Source organism: Labeo rohita, unplaced genomic scaffold (genome assembly GCF_022985175.1).
Source record: "Labeo rohita strain BAU-BD-2019 unplaced genomic scaffold, IGBB_LRoh.1.0 scaffold_1988, whole genome shotgun sequence".
In the NCBI taxonomy this organism is placed as follows: domain Eukaryota; kingdom Metazoa; phylum Chordata; class Actinopteri; order Cypriniformes; family Cyprinidae; genus Labeo; species Labeo rohita.
Window position 1 is genome coordinate 488 of NW_026128207.1, and position 10,452 is coordinate 10,939.

At 44.3% G+C, this 10,452-nt stretch overlaps 13 non-coding genes across 13 annotated transcripts; 5 read left to right on the top strand and 8 right to left on the bottom strand.

Moving 5' to 3' along the window:
• The first annotated feature begins 253 nt into the window (after window positions 1-253).
• Window positions 254-394, top strand: LOC127159200 (U4 spliceosomal RNA). Its single transcript, XR_007826385.1, has one exon. It is a non-coding gene; the product is annotated as a U4 spliceosomal RNA (small nuclear RNA).
• A 364-nt stretch (window positions 395-758) lies between these two features.
• trnas-gcu (transfer RNA serine (anticodon GCU)) lies at window positions 759-840 on the bottom strand. Its single transcript has one exon. It is a non-coding gene; the product is annotated as a tRNA-Ser (tRNA).
• Window positions 841-2,645: 1,805 nt separating this feature from the next.
• trnal-caa (transfer RNA leucine (anticodon CAA)) lies at window positions 2,646-2,757 on the bottom strand. The gene is made up of 2 exons: window positions 2,720-2,757; window positions 2,646-2,691 (listed from the first exon to the last, which is right to left on the bottom strand). It is a non-coding gene; the product is annotated as a tRNA-Leu (tRNA).
• Window positions 2,758-3,142: 385 nt separating this feature from the next.
• trnal-caa (transfer RNA leucine (anticodon CAA)) lies at window positions 3,143-3,254 on the bottom strand. Its single transcript has 2 exons — window positions 3,217-3,254; window positions 3,143-3,188 (listed from the first exon to the last, which is right to left on the bottom strand). It is a non-coding gene; the product is annotated as a tRNA-Leu (tRNA).
• A 498-nt stretch (window positions 3,255-3,752) lies between these two features.
• On the top strand, window positions 3,753-3,834 carry trnas-gcu (transfer RNA serine (anticodon GCU)). The gene has a single exon. It is a non-coding gene; the product is annotated as a tRNA-Ser (tRNA).
• A 396-nt stretch (window positions 3,835-4,230) lies between these two features.
• Window positions 4,231-4,312, top strand: trnas-gcu (transfer RNA serine (anticodon GCU)). Its single transcript has one exon. It is a non-coding gene; the product is annotated as a tRNA-Ser (tRNA).
• Window positions 4,313-4,678: 366 nt separating this feature from the next.
• On the bottom strand, window positions 4,679-4,820 carry LOC127159202 (U4 spliceosomal RNA). Its single transcript, XR_007826387.1, has one exon. It is a non-coding gene; the product is annotated as a U4 spliceosomal RNA (small nuclear RNA).
• Window positions 4,821-6,020: 1,200 nt separating this feature from the next.
• Window positions 6,021-6,132, bottom strand: trnal-caa (transfer RNA leucine (anticodon CAA)). Its single transcript has 2 exons — window positions 6,095-6,132; window positions 6,021-6,066 (listed from the first exon to the last, which is right to left on the bottom strand). It is a non-coding gene; the product is annotated as a tRNA-Leu (tRNA).
• Window positions 6,133-7,415: 1,283 nt separating this feature from the next.
• trnal-caa (transfer RNA leucine (anticodon CAA)) lies at window positions 7,416-7,527 on the bottom strand. The gene is made up of 2 exons: window positions 7,490-7,527; window positions 7,416-7,461 (listed from the first exon to the last, which is right to left on the bottom strand). It is a non-coding gene; the product is annotated as a tRNA-Leu (tRNA).
• A 378-nt stretch (window positions 7,528-7,905) lies between these two features.
• On the bottom strand, window positions 7,906-8,017 carry trnal-caa (transfer RNA leucine (anticodon CAA)). Its single transcript has 2 exons — window positions 7,980-8,017; window positions 7,906-7,951 (listed from the first exon to the last, which is right to left on the bottom strand). It is a non-coding gene; the product is annotated as a tRNA-Leu (tRNA).
• A 500-nt stretch (window positions 8,018-8,517) lies between these two features.
• On the top strand, window positions 8,518-8,599 carry trnas-gcu (transfer RNA serine (anticodon GCU)). Its single transcript has one exon. It is a non-coding gene; the product is annotated as a tRNA-Ser (tRNA).
• Window positions 8,600-8,995: 396 nt separating this feature from the next.
• trnas-gcu (transfer RNA serine (anticodon GCU)) lies at window positions 8,996-9,077 on the top strand. The gene has a single exon. It is a non-coding gene; the product is annotated as a tRNA-Ser (tRNA).
• A 384-nt stretch (window positions 9,078-9,461) lies between these two features.
• Window positions 9,462-9,602, bottom strand: LOC127159201 (U4 spliceosomal RNA). The gene has a single exon (XR_007826386.1). It is a non-coding gene; the product is annotated as a U4 spliceosomal RNA (small nuclear RNA).
• Between the last annotated feature and the right edge of the window lie 850 nt (window positions 9,603-10,452).

Below are 10,452 nucleotides of genomic sequence, written 5' to 3' on the forward strand. Positions count from 1 at the left end.
AGTAATGTGGAGAGATTAACACTGGTTTTACAGACAAGGCTTAAGACTAGTCCCACACTAAAATGCAAGTTTGAGCTGTTTCAACTGAAAGAAACTTGAATTGATCTTAAAATACGTCAGTGGCCTTAGGCCGTAGACACACCGTGGAGCCACACGTGCCAGGAGGCTGATTGCGCGGCAGTTTGAAGCTTGTTACCACCTTGTCGGTTCACGTCCACATAGGAGCACGTGAGAGGTCGCACCCGTCAGCGGCATTCTTTCGCAGAGGCAATATCGTAGCTTATGAGGTTCATCCGAGGCGCGATCATTGCTGATTGAAAACTTTACCCAATACCCCGCCGGGATGACTTGAAATACAGTCAGCCTTGGCAATTTTTGCCAGCCTCTCTGGAGGCTTACATTCTGGTTGAAAAAGGTAACTGTGAATTTTTTTTTTAGTCTTTGTCACAAGTTGAGCTCATCTTGTGGAGCTGGTTGTTGGCCCTTGCTCAAAGGGTGTCTGCAGATGATTGCAGACAGGTGAGACTTTGCTACAGCAGTCGTTAAACTACAGCGTGACCAAATCTTACCGTGACCCATCGTAAAGGGTTAAACTTGATCCTAGCCGGTGTCAAGCAGAATTTGCCTCAACACACCTGCCTGGAAGTTTCAAGTTTCACCTATTGAGACCTTGATTAGCTGGTTCAGGTGTGTTTGATTAAAGTTGGAGCTGAACTCTATAGGACAACCGCTGAGTGGGTGGGACTCCAAGACCGAAACGACGAGGGTGGGATTCGAACCCACGCATGCAGAGCACAATGGATTAGCAGTCCATCGCCTTAACCACTCGGCCACCTCGTCGCCTTGTATGGCTTCTTTATTTAACACACCTGATTCCGACCATTAGCTCGTCGCTAGAACGTTCAATGAACTGAATTGAGTGCGTCATATGAGACTACACATAAAACTTCTGCTGTCTCAAGTATACTTCCAAATCTAATTCTAGAACAGTCAATCTAAAGAGCCTTTGTCAGAAGTGGGATTTGTCCACAGCAGTCCGTGGACATTTCTATCACTGGAGTTGGTCAGAAGGCAAACTAAAGGATGCAAATTGTAACTTTTAGGGCTGGTTTCACAGACGGCTTAAATTATCCCCGAATTAGGCAACAGTTCAATTAGGACATTAAAGTAATTTTTATAAACATGCCTTATAAAAGTCGTTACTGGTGTGCATCTTGAGACGAAACAAGGGCACTGACGTATTTTAAGATCAACCACTGCAAGTTTCTTCTAGTTGAAACAGCTCAATCTTGCATTTTAGTGTGGGACTAGCCTTAAGCCTTGTCTGTGAAATCAGGGGTTAATGTCTCCACATTACTTCCAATTCTAATTCTGGTCTGGTCACTCAAAACAAGCCTTGGTCAGAAGTGGGATTTGAACCCACGCCTCTGCTCAGAGAGCAGAAACCTCGACATTTGAGATGGTTGATATTCCTTGAGTCTGGCACCTTAAGACCTCTCGGCCATTCTTACAGTCTGGTACAAGGTTGTGAAGGACAACTCTATCACTATACTTGGTCAGATGGCAAAATTAAGGACGCAAACTACAAATAAAACCTTTGCTGTCTCAAGTATACTTTCGAAAACAGCTCAAACTTGCATTTTAGTGTGGGACTAGTCTTAAGCCTTGTCTGTAAAACCAGTGTTAATCTCTCCACATTACTTCCAATTCTAATTCTAGTCTGGTCAATCAAAACAAGCCTTTGCCAGAAGTGAGATTTGAACCCACACCTCCACTCGGACACCAGAAATCTCAACAACTGAGAAAGAAAACTCCTTGAGTCCGGCACCTTAGACCTCTCTACCATTCTGACACTCTGGTACAAGGTTGTGAAGTACAATTCTATCACTATACTTGGTCAGATGGCAAAATTAAGGACGCAAACTACACATAAAACTTCTGCTGTCTCAAGTATACTTCCAAATCTAATTCTAGAACAGTCAATCTAAAGAGCCTTTGTCAGAAGTGGGATTTGTCCACAGCAGTCCGTGGACATTTCTATCACTGGAGTTGGTCAGAAGGCAAACTAAAGGATGCAAATTGTAACTTTTAGGGCTGGTTTCACAGACAGGGCTTAAATTATCCCCGAATTAGGCAACAGTTCAATTAGGACATTAAAGTAATTTTTATAAACATGCCTTATAAAAGTCGTTACTGGTGTGCATCTTGAGACGAAACAAGGGCACTGACGTATTTTAAGATCAACCACTGCAAGTTTCTTCTAGTTGAAACAGCTCAATCTTGCATTTTAGTGTGGGACTAGCCTTAAGCCTTGTCTGTGAAATCAGGGGTTAATGTCTCCACATTACTTCCAATTCTAATTCTGGTCTGGTCACTCAAAACAAGCCTTGGGTCAAGTGGGATTTGAACCCACGCCTCTGCTCAGAGAGCAGAAACCTCGACATTTGAGATGGTTGATATTCCTTGAGTCTGGCACCTTAAGACCTCTCGGCCATTCTGACAGTCTGGTACAAGGTTGTGAAGGACAACTCTATCACTATACTTGGTCAGATGGCAAAATTAAGGACGCAAACTACAAATAAAACTTTTGCTGTCTCAAGTATACTTTCGAATCTAATTCTAGAACGGTCAATCTAAAGAGCCGTTGTCAGAAGTGGGATTTGAACCCACGCCTCCATTCGGAGACCAGAAACCTCAACAGCCAAGAAGGTGAAAGCTCCTTGAGTCTGGCGCCTTAGACCACTCGGCCACTCTGACGCTGCCACAGCAGTCCGTGGACATTTCTATCACTGGAGTTGGTCAGAAGGCAAACTAAAGGACGCAAACTGTAACTTTTAGGGCTGGTTTCACAGACAGGGCTTAAATTATGCCCAAATTAGGCAACAGTTCAATTAGGACATTAAAGTAATTTTTATAAACATGCCTTATGAAAGTCGTTACTGGTGTGCATCTTGAGATGAAACGAGGGCACTGACGTATTTTAAGATCAACCACTGCAAGTTTCTTCTAGTTGAAACAGCTCAAACTTGCATTTTAGTGTGGGACTAGCCTTAAGCCTTGTCTGTGAAATCAGGGGTTAATGTCTCAATACTTCCAGTTACTTCCAGTTCTAATTCTAGTCTGGTCACTCAAAACTAGCCTTTGTCAGAAGTGGGATTTGAACCCACGCCTCCACTCGGAGACCAGAAACCTCAACAACCGAGAAGGTTGAAACACCTTGAGTCTGGCGCCTTAGACCGCTCGGCCATTCTGACACGCCAAAGGAAGGAGGACGCTTGCATAACAGCCTGCGGACAATTCTATCAATGGAGTTAGTCAGATGGCAAACTAAAGGAGGCAAACTGTAACTTTTAGGGCCGGTTTCACAGACAGGGCTTAGATTATGCCAGGATTAGGCCATAGTTCAATTAGGACATGGAAGTATTTTTTATAAACATGCCTTAAACCTTGTCTGTAAAACCGGTGTTAATGTCTCCACATTACTTCCAATTCTAATTCTAGCCTGGTCACTCAAAACAAGCCTTTGTCAGAAGTGGGATTTGAAGAGATTCTGTGTGTATAACTGACTTGTGCATGGATTAACTGGCTCTTGCCATTAATATAGCCATAAATGCTGGAATGGCGTTAAGAGGGAAACAAATTTTTTTTTGTGTGTCTTCCTCGTCTGGCGCGCCCAGTTCAGTTCGTCGAGCGCTCTAATAGCGAGCTAATGATCGGAATCAGGCGCGTTAAATAAAGGCGCCGCGCAAGGCGACGAGGTGGCCGAGTGGTTAAGGCGATGGACTGCTAATCCATTGTGCTCTGCACGCGTGGGTTCGAATCCCATCCTCGTCGTTCGACTCCTTTAGCAGGGGTTCTTAATCCTGGTCCTGGGTACCCCGCTCTGCGCTTTTTGTGCGTCTCCCTCATCTGCCACACTCAGTTCAGTTCGTTGAACGCTCCAATAACGAGCTAACCATCAGAATCAGGCTTGTTTCCTCCCGCAGCCCAAAGACGTGCAGGTTAAGTGAACTGAAGATTCTAAATGGTCCCCCCTGACTTGTGTATGGATTAACTGGTTCTCGTCATGAATAAAGCCATAGATGCTGGAATGGCGTTAAGAAGGAAACAAACAAACAGAACTTGTTGTGTGTATTCCTCATATGACGCACTCAATTCAGTTCATTGAACGTTCTAGCGACGAGCTAATGGTCGGAATCAGGTGTGTTAAATAAAGAAGCCATACAAGGCGACGAGGTGGCCGAGTGGTTAAGGCGATGGACTGCTAATCCATTGTGCTCTGCATGCGTGGGTTCGAATCCCACCCTCGTCGTTTCGGTCTTGGAGTCCCACCCACTCAGCGGTTGTCCTATAGAGTTCAGCTCCAACTTTAATCAAACACACCTGAACCAGCTAATCAAGGTCTCAATAGGTGAAACTTGAAACTTCCAGGCAGGTGTGTTGAGGCAAATTCTGCTTGACACCGGCTAGGATCAAGTTTAACCCTTTACGATGGGTCACGGTAAGATTTGGTCACGCTGTAGTTTAACGACTGCTGTAGCAAAGTCTCACCTGTCTGCAATCATCTGCAGACACCCTTTGAGCAAGGGCCAACAACCAGCTCCACAAGATGAGCTCAACTTGTGACAAAGACTAAAAAAAAAAAATTCACAGTTACCTTTTTCAACCAGAATGTAAGCCTCCAGAGAGGCTGGCAAAAATTGCCAAGGCTGACTGTATTTCAAGTCATCCCGGCGGGGTATTGGGTAAAGTTTTTCAATCAGCAATGATCGCGCCTCGGATGAACCTCATAAGCTACGATATTGCCTCTGCGAAAGAATGCCGCTGACGGGTGCGACCTCTCACGTGCTCCTATGTGGACGTGAACCGACAAGGTGGTAACAAGCTTCAAACTGCCGCGCAATCAGCCTCCTGGCACGTGTGGCTCCACGGTGTGTCTACGGCCTAAGGCCACTGACGTATTTTAAGATCAATTCAAGTTTCTTTCAGTTGAAACAGCTCAAACTTGCATTTTAGTGTGGGACTAGTCTTAAGCCTTGTCTGTAAAACCAGTGTTAATCTCTCCACATTACTTCCAATTCTAATTCTAGTCTGGTCAATCAAAACAAGCCTTTGCCAGAAGTGAGATTTGAACCCACACCTCCACTCGGACACCAGAAATCTCAACAACTGAGAAGGTGAAAACTCCTTGAGTCCGGCACCTTAGACCTCTCTACCATTCTGACACTCTGGTACAAGGTTGTGAAGTACAATTCTATCACTATACTTGGTCAGATGGCAAAATTAAGGACGCAAACTACACATAAAACTTCTGCTGTCTCAAGTATACTTCCAAATCTAATTCTAGAACAGTCAATCTAAAGAGCCTTTGTCAGAGTGGGATTTTCACAGCAGTCCGTGGACATTTCTATCACTGGAGTTGGTCAGAAGGCAAACTAAAGGATGCAAATTGTAACTTTTAGGGCTGGTTTCACAGACAGGGCTTAAATTATCCCCGAATTAGGCAACAGTTCAATTAGGACATTAAAGTAATTTTTATAAACATGCCTTATAAAAGTCGTTACTGGTGTGCATCTTGAGACGAAACAAGGGCACTGACGTATTTTAAGATCAACCACTGCAAGTTTCTTCTAGTTGAAACAGCTCAATCTTGCATTTTAGTGTGGGACTAGCCTTAAGCCTTGTCTGTGAAATCAGGGGTTAATGTCTCCACATTACTTCCAATTCTAATTCTGGTCTGGTCACTCAAAACAAGCCTTGGTCAGAAGTGGGATTTGAACCCACGCCTCTGCTCAGAGAGCAGAAACCTCGACATTTGAGATGGTTGATATTCCTTGAGTCTGGCACCTTAAGACCTCTCGGCCATTCTGACAGTCTGGTACAAGGGTTGTGAAGAAGGACAACTCTATCACTATACTTGGTCAGATGGCAAAATTAAGGACGCAAACTACAAATAAAACTTTTGCTGTCTCAAGTATACTTTCGAATCTAATTCTAGAACGGTCAATCTAAAGAGCCGTTGTCAGAAGTGGGATTTGAACCCACGCCTCCATTCGGAGACCAGAAACCTCAACAGCCAAGAAGGTGAAAGCTCCTTGAGTCTGGCGCCTTAGACCACTCGGCCACTCTGACGCTGCCACAGCAGTCCGTGGACATTTCTATCACTGGAGTTGGTCAGAAGGCAAACTAAAGGACGCAAACTGTAACTTTTAGGGCTGGTTTCACAGACAGGGCTTAAATTATGCCCAAATTAGGCAACAGTTCAATTAGGACATTAAAGTAATTTTTATAAACATGCCTTATGAAAGTCGTTACTGGTGTGCATCTTGAGATGAAACGAGGGCACTGACGTATTTTAAGATCAATTCAAGTTTCTTTCAGTTGAAACAGCTCAAACTTGCATTTTAGTGTGGGACTAGTCTTAAGCCTTGTCTGTAAAACCAGTGTTAATCTCTCCACATTACTTCCAATTCTAATTCTAGTCTGGTCAATCAAAACAAGCCTTTGCCAGAAGTGAGATTTGAACCCACACCTCCACTCGGAGACCAGAAATCTCAACAACTGAGAAGGTGAAAACTCCTTGAGTCCGGCACCTTAGACCTCTCTACCATTCTGACACTCTGGTACAAGGTTGTGAAGTACAATTCTATCACTATACTTGGTCAGATGGCAAAATTAAGGACGCAAACTACACATAAAACTTCTGCTGTCTCAAGTATACTTCCAAATCTAATTCTAGAACAGTCAATCTAAAGAGCCTTTGTCAGAAGTGGGATTTGTCCACAGCAGTCCGTGGACATTTCTATCACTGGAGTTGGTCAGAAGGCAAACTAAAGGATGCAAATTGTAACTTTTAGGGCTGGTTTCACAGACAGGGCTTAAATTAAATTATCCCCGAATAGGCAACAGTTCAATTAGGACATTAAAGTAATTTTTATAAACATGCCTTATAAAAGTCGTTACTGGTGTGCATCTTGAGACGAAACAAGGGCACTGACGTATTTTAAGATCAACCACTGCAAGTTTCTTCTAGTTGAAACAGCTCAATCTTGCATTTTAGTGTGGGACTAGCCTTAAGCCTTGTCTGTGAAATCAGGGGTTAATGTCTCCACATTACTTCCAATTCTAATTCTGGTCTGGTCACTCAAAACAAGCCTTGGTCAGAAGTGGGATTTGAACCCACGCCTCTGCTCAGAGAGCAGAAACCTCGACATTTGAGATGGTTGATATTCCTTGAGTCTGGCACCTTAAGACCTCTCGGCCATTCTGACAGTCTGGTACAAGGTTGTGAAGGACAACTCTATCACTATACTTGGTCAGATGGCAAAATTAAGGACGCAAACTACAAATAAAACTTTTGCTGTCTCAAGTATACTTTCGAATCTAATTCTAGAACGGTCAATCTAAAGAGCCGTTGTCAGAAGTGGGATTTGAACCCACGCCTCCATTCGGAGACCAGAAACCTCAACAGCCAAGAAGGTGAAAGCTCCTTGAGTCTGGCGCCTTAGACCACTCGGCCACTCTGACGCTGCCACAGCAGTCCGTGGACATTTCTATCACTGGAGTTGGTCAGAAGGCAAACTAAAGGACGCAAACTGTAACTTTTAGGGCTGGTTTCACAGACAGGGCTTAAATTATGCCCAAATTAGGCAACAGTTCAATTAGGACATTAAAGTAATTTTTATAAACATGCCTTATGAAAGTCGTTACTGGTGTGCATCTTGAGATGAAACGAGGGCACTGACGTATTTTAAGATCAACCACTGCAAGTTTCTTCTAGTTGAAACAGCTCAAACTTGCATTTTAGTGTGGGACTAGCCTTAAGCCTTGTCTGTGAAATCAGGGGTTAATGTCTCAATATTACTTCCAGTTCTAATTCTAGTCTGGTCACTCAAAACTAGCCTTTGTCAGAAGTGGGATTTGAACCCACGCCTCCACTCGGAGACCAGAAACCTCAACAACCGAGAAGGTTGAAACACCTTGAGTCTGGCGCCTTAGACCGCTCGGCCATTCTGACACGCCAAAGGAAGGAGGACGCTTGCATAACAGCCTGCGGACAATTCTATCAATGGAGTTAGTCAGATGGCAAACTAAAGGAGGCAAACTGTAACTTTTAGGGCCGGTTTCACAGACAGGGCTTAGATTATGCCAGGATTAGGCCATAGTTCAATTAGGACATGGAAGTATTTTTTATAAACATGCCTTAAACCTTGTCTGTAAAACCGGTGTTAATGTCTCCACATTACTTCCAATTCTAATTCTAGCCTGGTCACTCAAAACAAGCCTTTGTCAGAAGTGGGATTTGAAGAGATTCTGTGTGTATAACTGACTTGTGCATGGATTAACTGGCTCTTGCCATTAATATAGCCATAAATGCTGGAATGGCGTTAAGAGGGAAACAAATTGCACTTTTTGTGTGTCTTCCTCGTCTGGCGCGCCCAGTTCAGTTCGTCGAGCGCTCTAATAGCGAGCTAATGATCGGAATCAGGCGCGTTAAATAAAGGCGCCGCGCAAGGCGACGAGGTGGCCGAGTGGTTAAGGCGATGGACTGCTAATCCATTGTGCTCTGCACGCGTGGGTTCGAATCCCATCCTCGTCGTTCGACTCCTTTAGCAGGGGTTCTTAATCCTGGTCCTGGGTACCCCGCTCTGCGCTTTTTGTGCGTCTCCCTCATCTGCCACACTCAGTTCAGTTCGTTGAACGCTCCAATAACGAGCTAACCATCAGAATCAGGCTTGTTTCCTCCCGCAGCCCAAAGACGTGCAGGTTAAGTGAACTGAAGATTCTAAATGGTCCCCCCTGACTTGTGTATGGATTAACTGGTTCTCGTCATGAATAAAGCCATAGATGCTGGAATGGCGTTAAGAAGGAAACAAACAAACAGAACTTGTTGTGTGTATTCCTCATATGACGCACTCAATTCAGTTCCTTGAACGTTCTAGTGACGAGCTAATGGTCGGAATCAGGTGTGTTAAATAAAGAAGCCATACAAGGCGACGAGGTGGCCGAGTGGTTAAGGCGATGGACTGCTAATCCATTGTGCTCTGCATGCGTGGGTTCGAATCCCACCCTCGTCGTTTCGGTCTTGGAGTCCCACCCACTCAGTCCTGGAGGGCGGTTGTCCTATAGAGTTCAGCTCCAACTTTAATCAAACACACCTGAACCAGCTAATCAAGGTCTCAATAGGTGAAACTTGAAACTTCCAGGCAGGTGTGTTGAGGCAAATTCTGCTTGACACCGGCTAGGATCAAGTTTAACCCTTTACGATGGGTCACGGTAAGATTTGGTCACGCTGTAGTTTAACGACTGCTGTAGCAAAGTCTCACCTGTCTGCAATCATCTGCAGACACCCTTTGAGCAAGGGCCAACAACCAGCTCCACAAGATGAGCTCAACTTGTGACAAAGACTAAAAAAAAAAAAATTCACAGTTCACAGTTACCTTTTTCAACCAGAATGTAAGCCTCCAGAGAGGCTGGCAAAAATTGCCAAGGCTGACTGTATTTCAAGTCATCCCGGCGGGGTATTGGGTAAAGTTTTCAATCAGCAATGATCGCGCCTCGGATGAACCTCATAAGCTACGATATTGCCTCTGCGAAAGAATGCCGCTGACGGGTGCGACCTCTCACGTGCTCCTATGTGGACGTGAACCGACAAGGTGGTAACAAGCTTCAAACTGCCGCGCAATCAGCCTCCTGGCACGTGTGGCTCCACGGTGTGTCTACGGCCTAAGGCCACTGACGTATTTTAAGATCAATTCAAGTTTCTTTCAGTTGAAACAGCTCAAACTTGCATTTTAGTGTGGGACTAGTCTTAAGCCTTGTCTGTAAAACCAGTGTTAATCTCTCCACATTACTTCCAATTCTAATTCTAGTCTGGTCAATCAAAACAAGCCTTTGCCAGAAGTGAGATTTGAACCCACACCTCCACTCGGACACCAGAAACCTCAACAACTGAGAAGGTGAAAACTCCTTGAGTCTGGCACCTTAGACCTCTCTACCATTCTGACACTCTGGTACAAGGTTGTGAAGTACAATTCTATCACTATACTTGGTCAGATGGCAAAATTAAGGACGCAAACTACACATAAAACTTCTGCTGTCTCAAGTATACTTCCAAATCTAATTCTAGAACAGTCAATCTAAAGAGCCTTTGTCAGAAGTGGGATTTGTCCACAGCAGTCCGTGGACATTTCTATCACTGGAGTTGGTCAGAAGGCAAACTAAAGGATGCAAATTGTAACTTTTAGGGCTGGTTTCACAGACAGGGCTTAAATTATCCCCGAATTAGGCAACAGTTCAATTAGGACATTAAAGTAATTTTTATAAACATGCCTTATAAAAGTCGTTACTGGTGTGCATCTTGAGACGAAACAAGGGCACTGACGTATTTTAAGATCAACCACTGCAAGTTTCTTCTAGTTCTTGCATTTTAGTGTGGGACTAGCCTTAAGC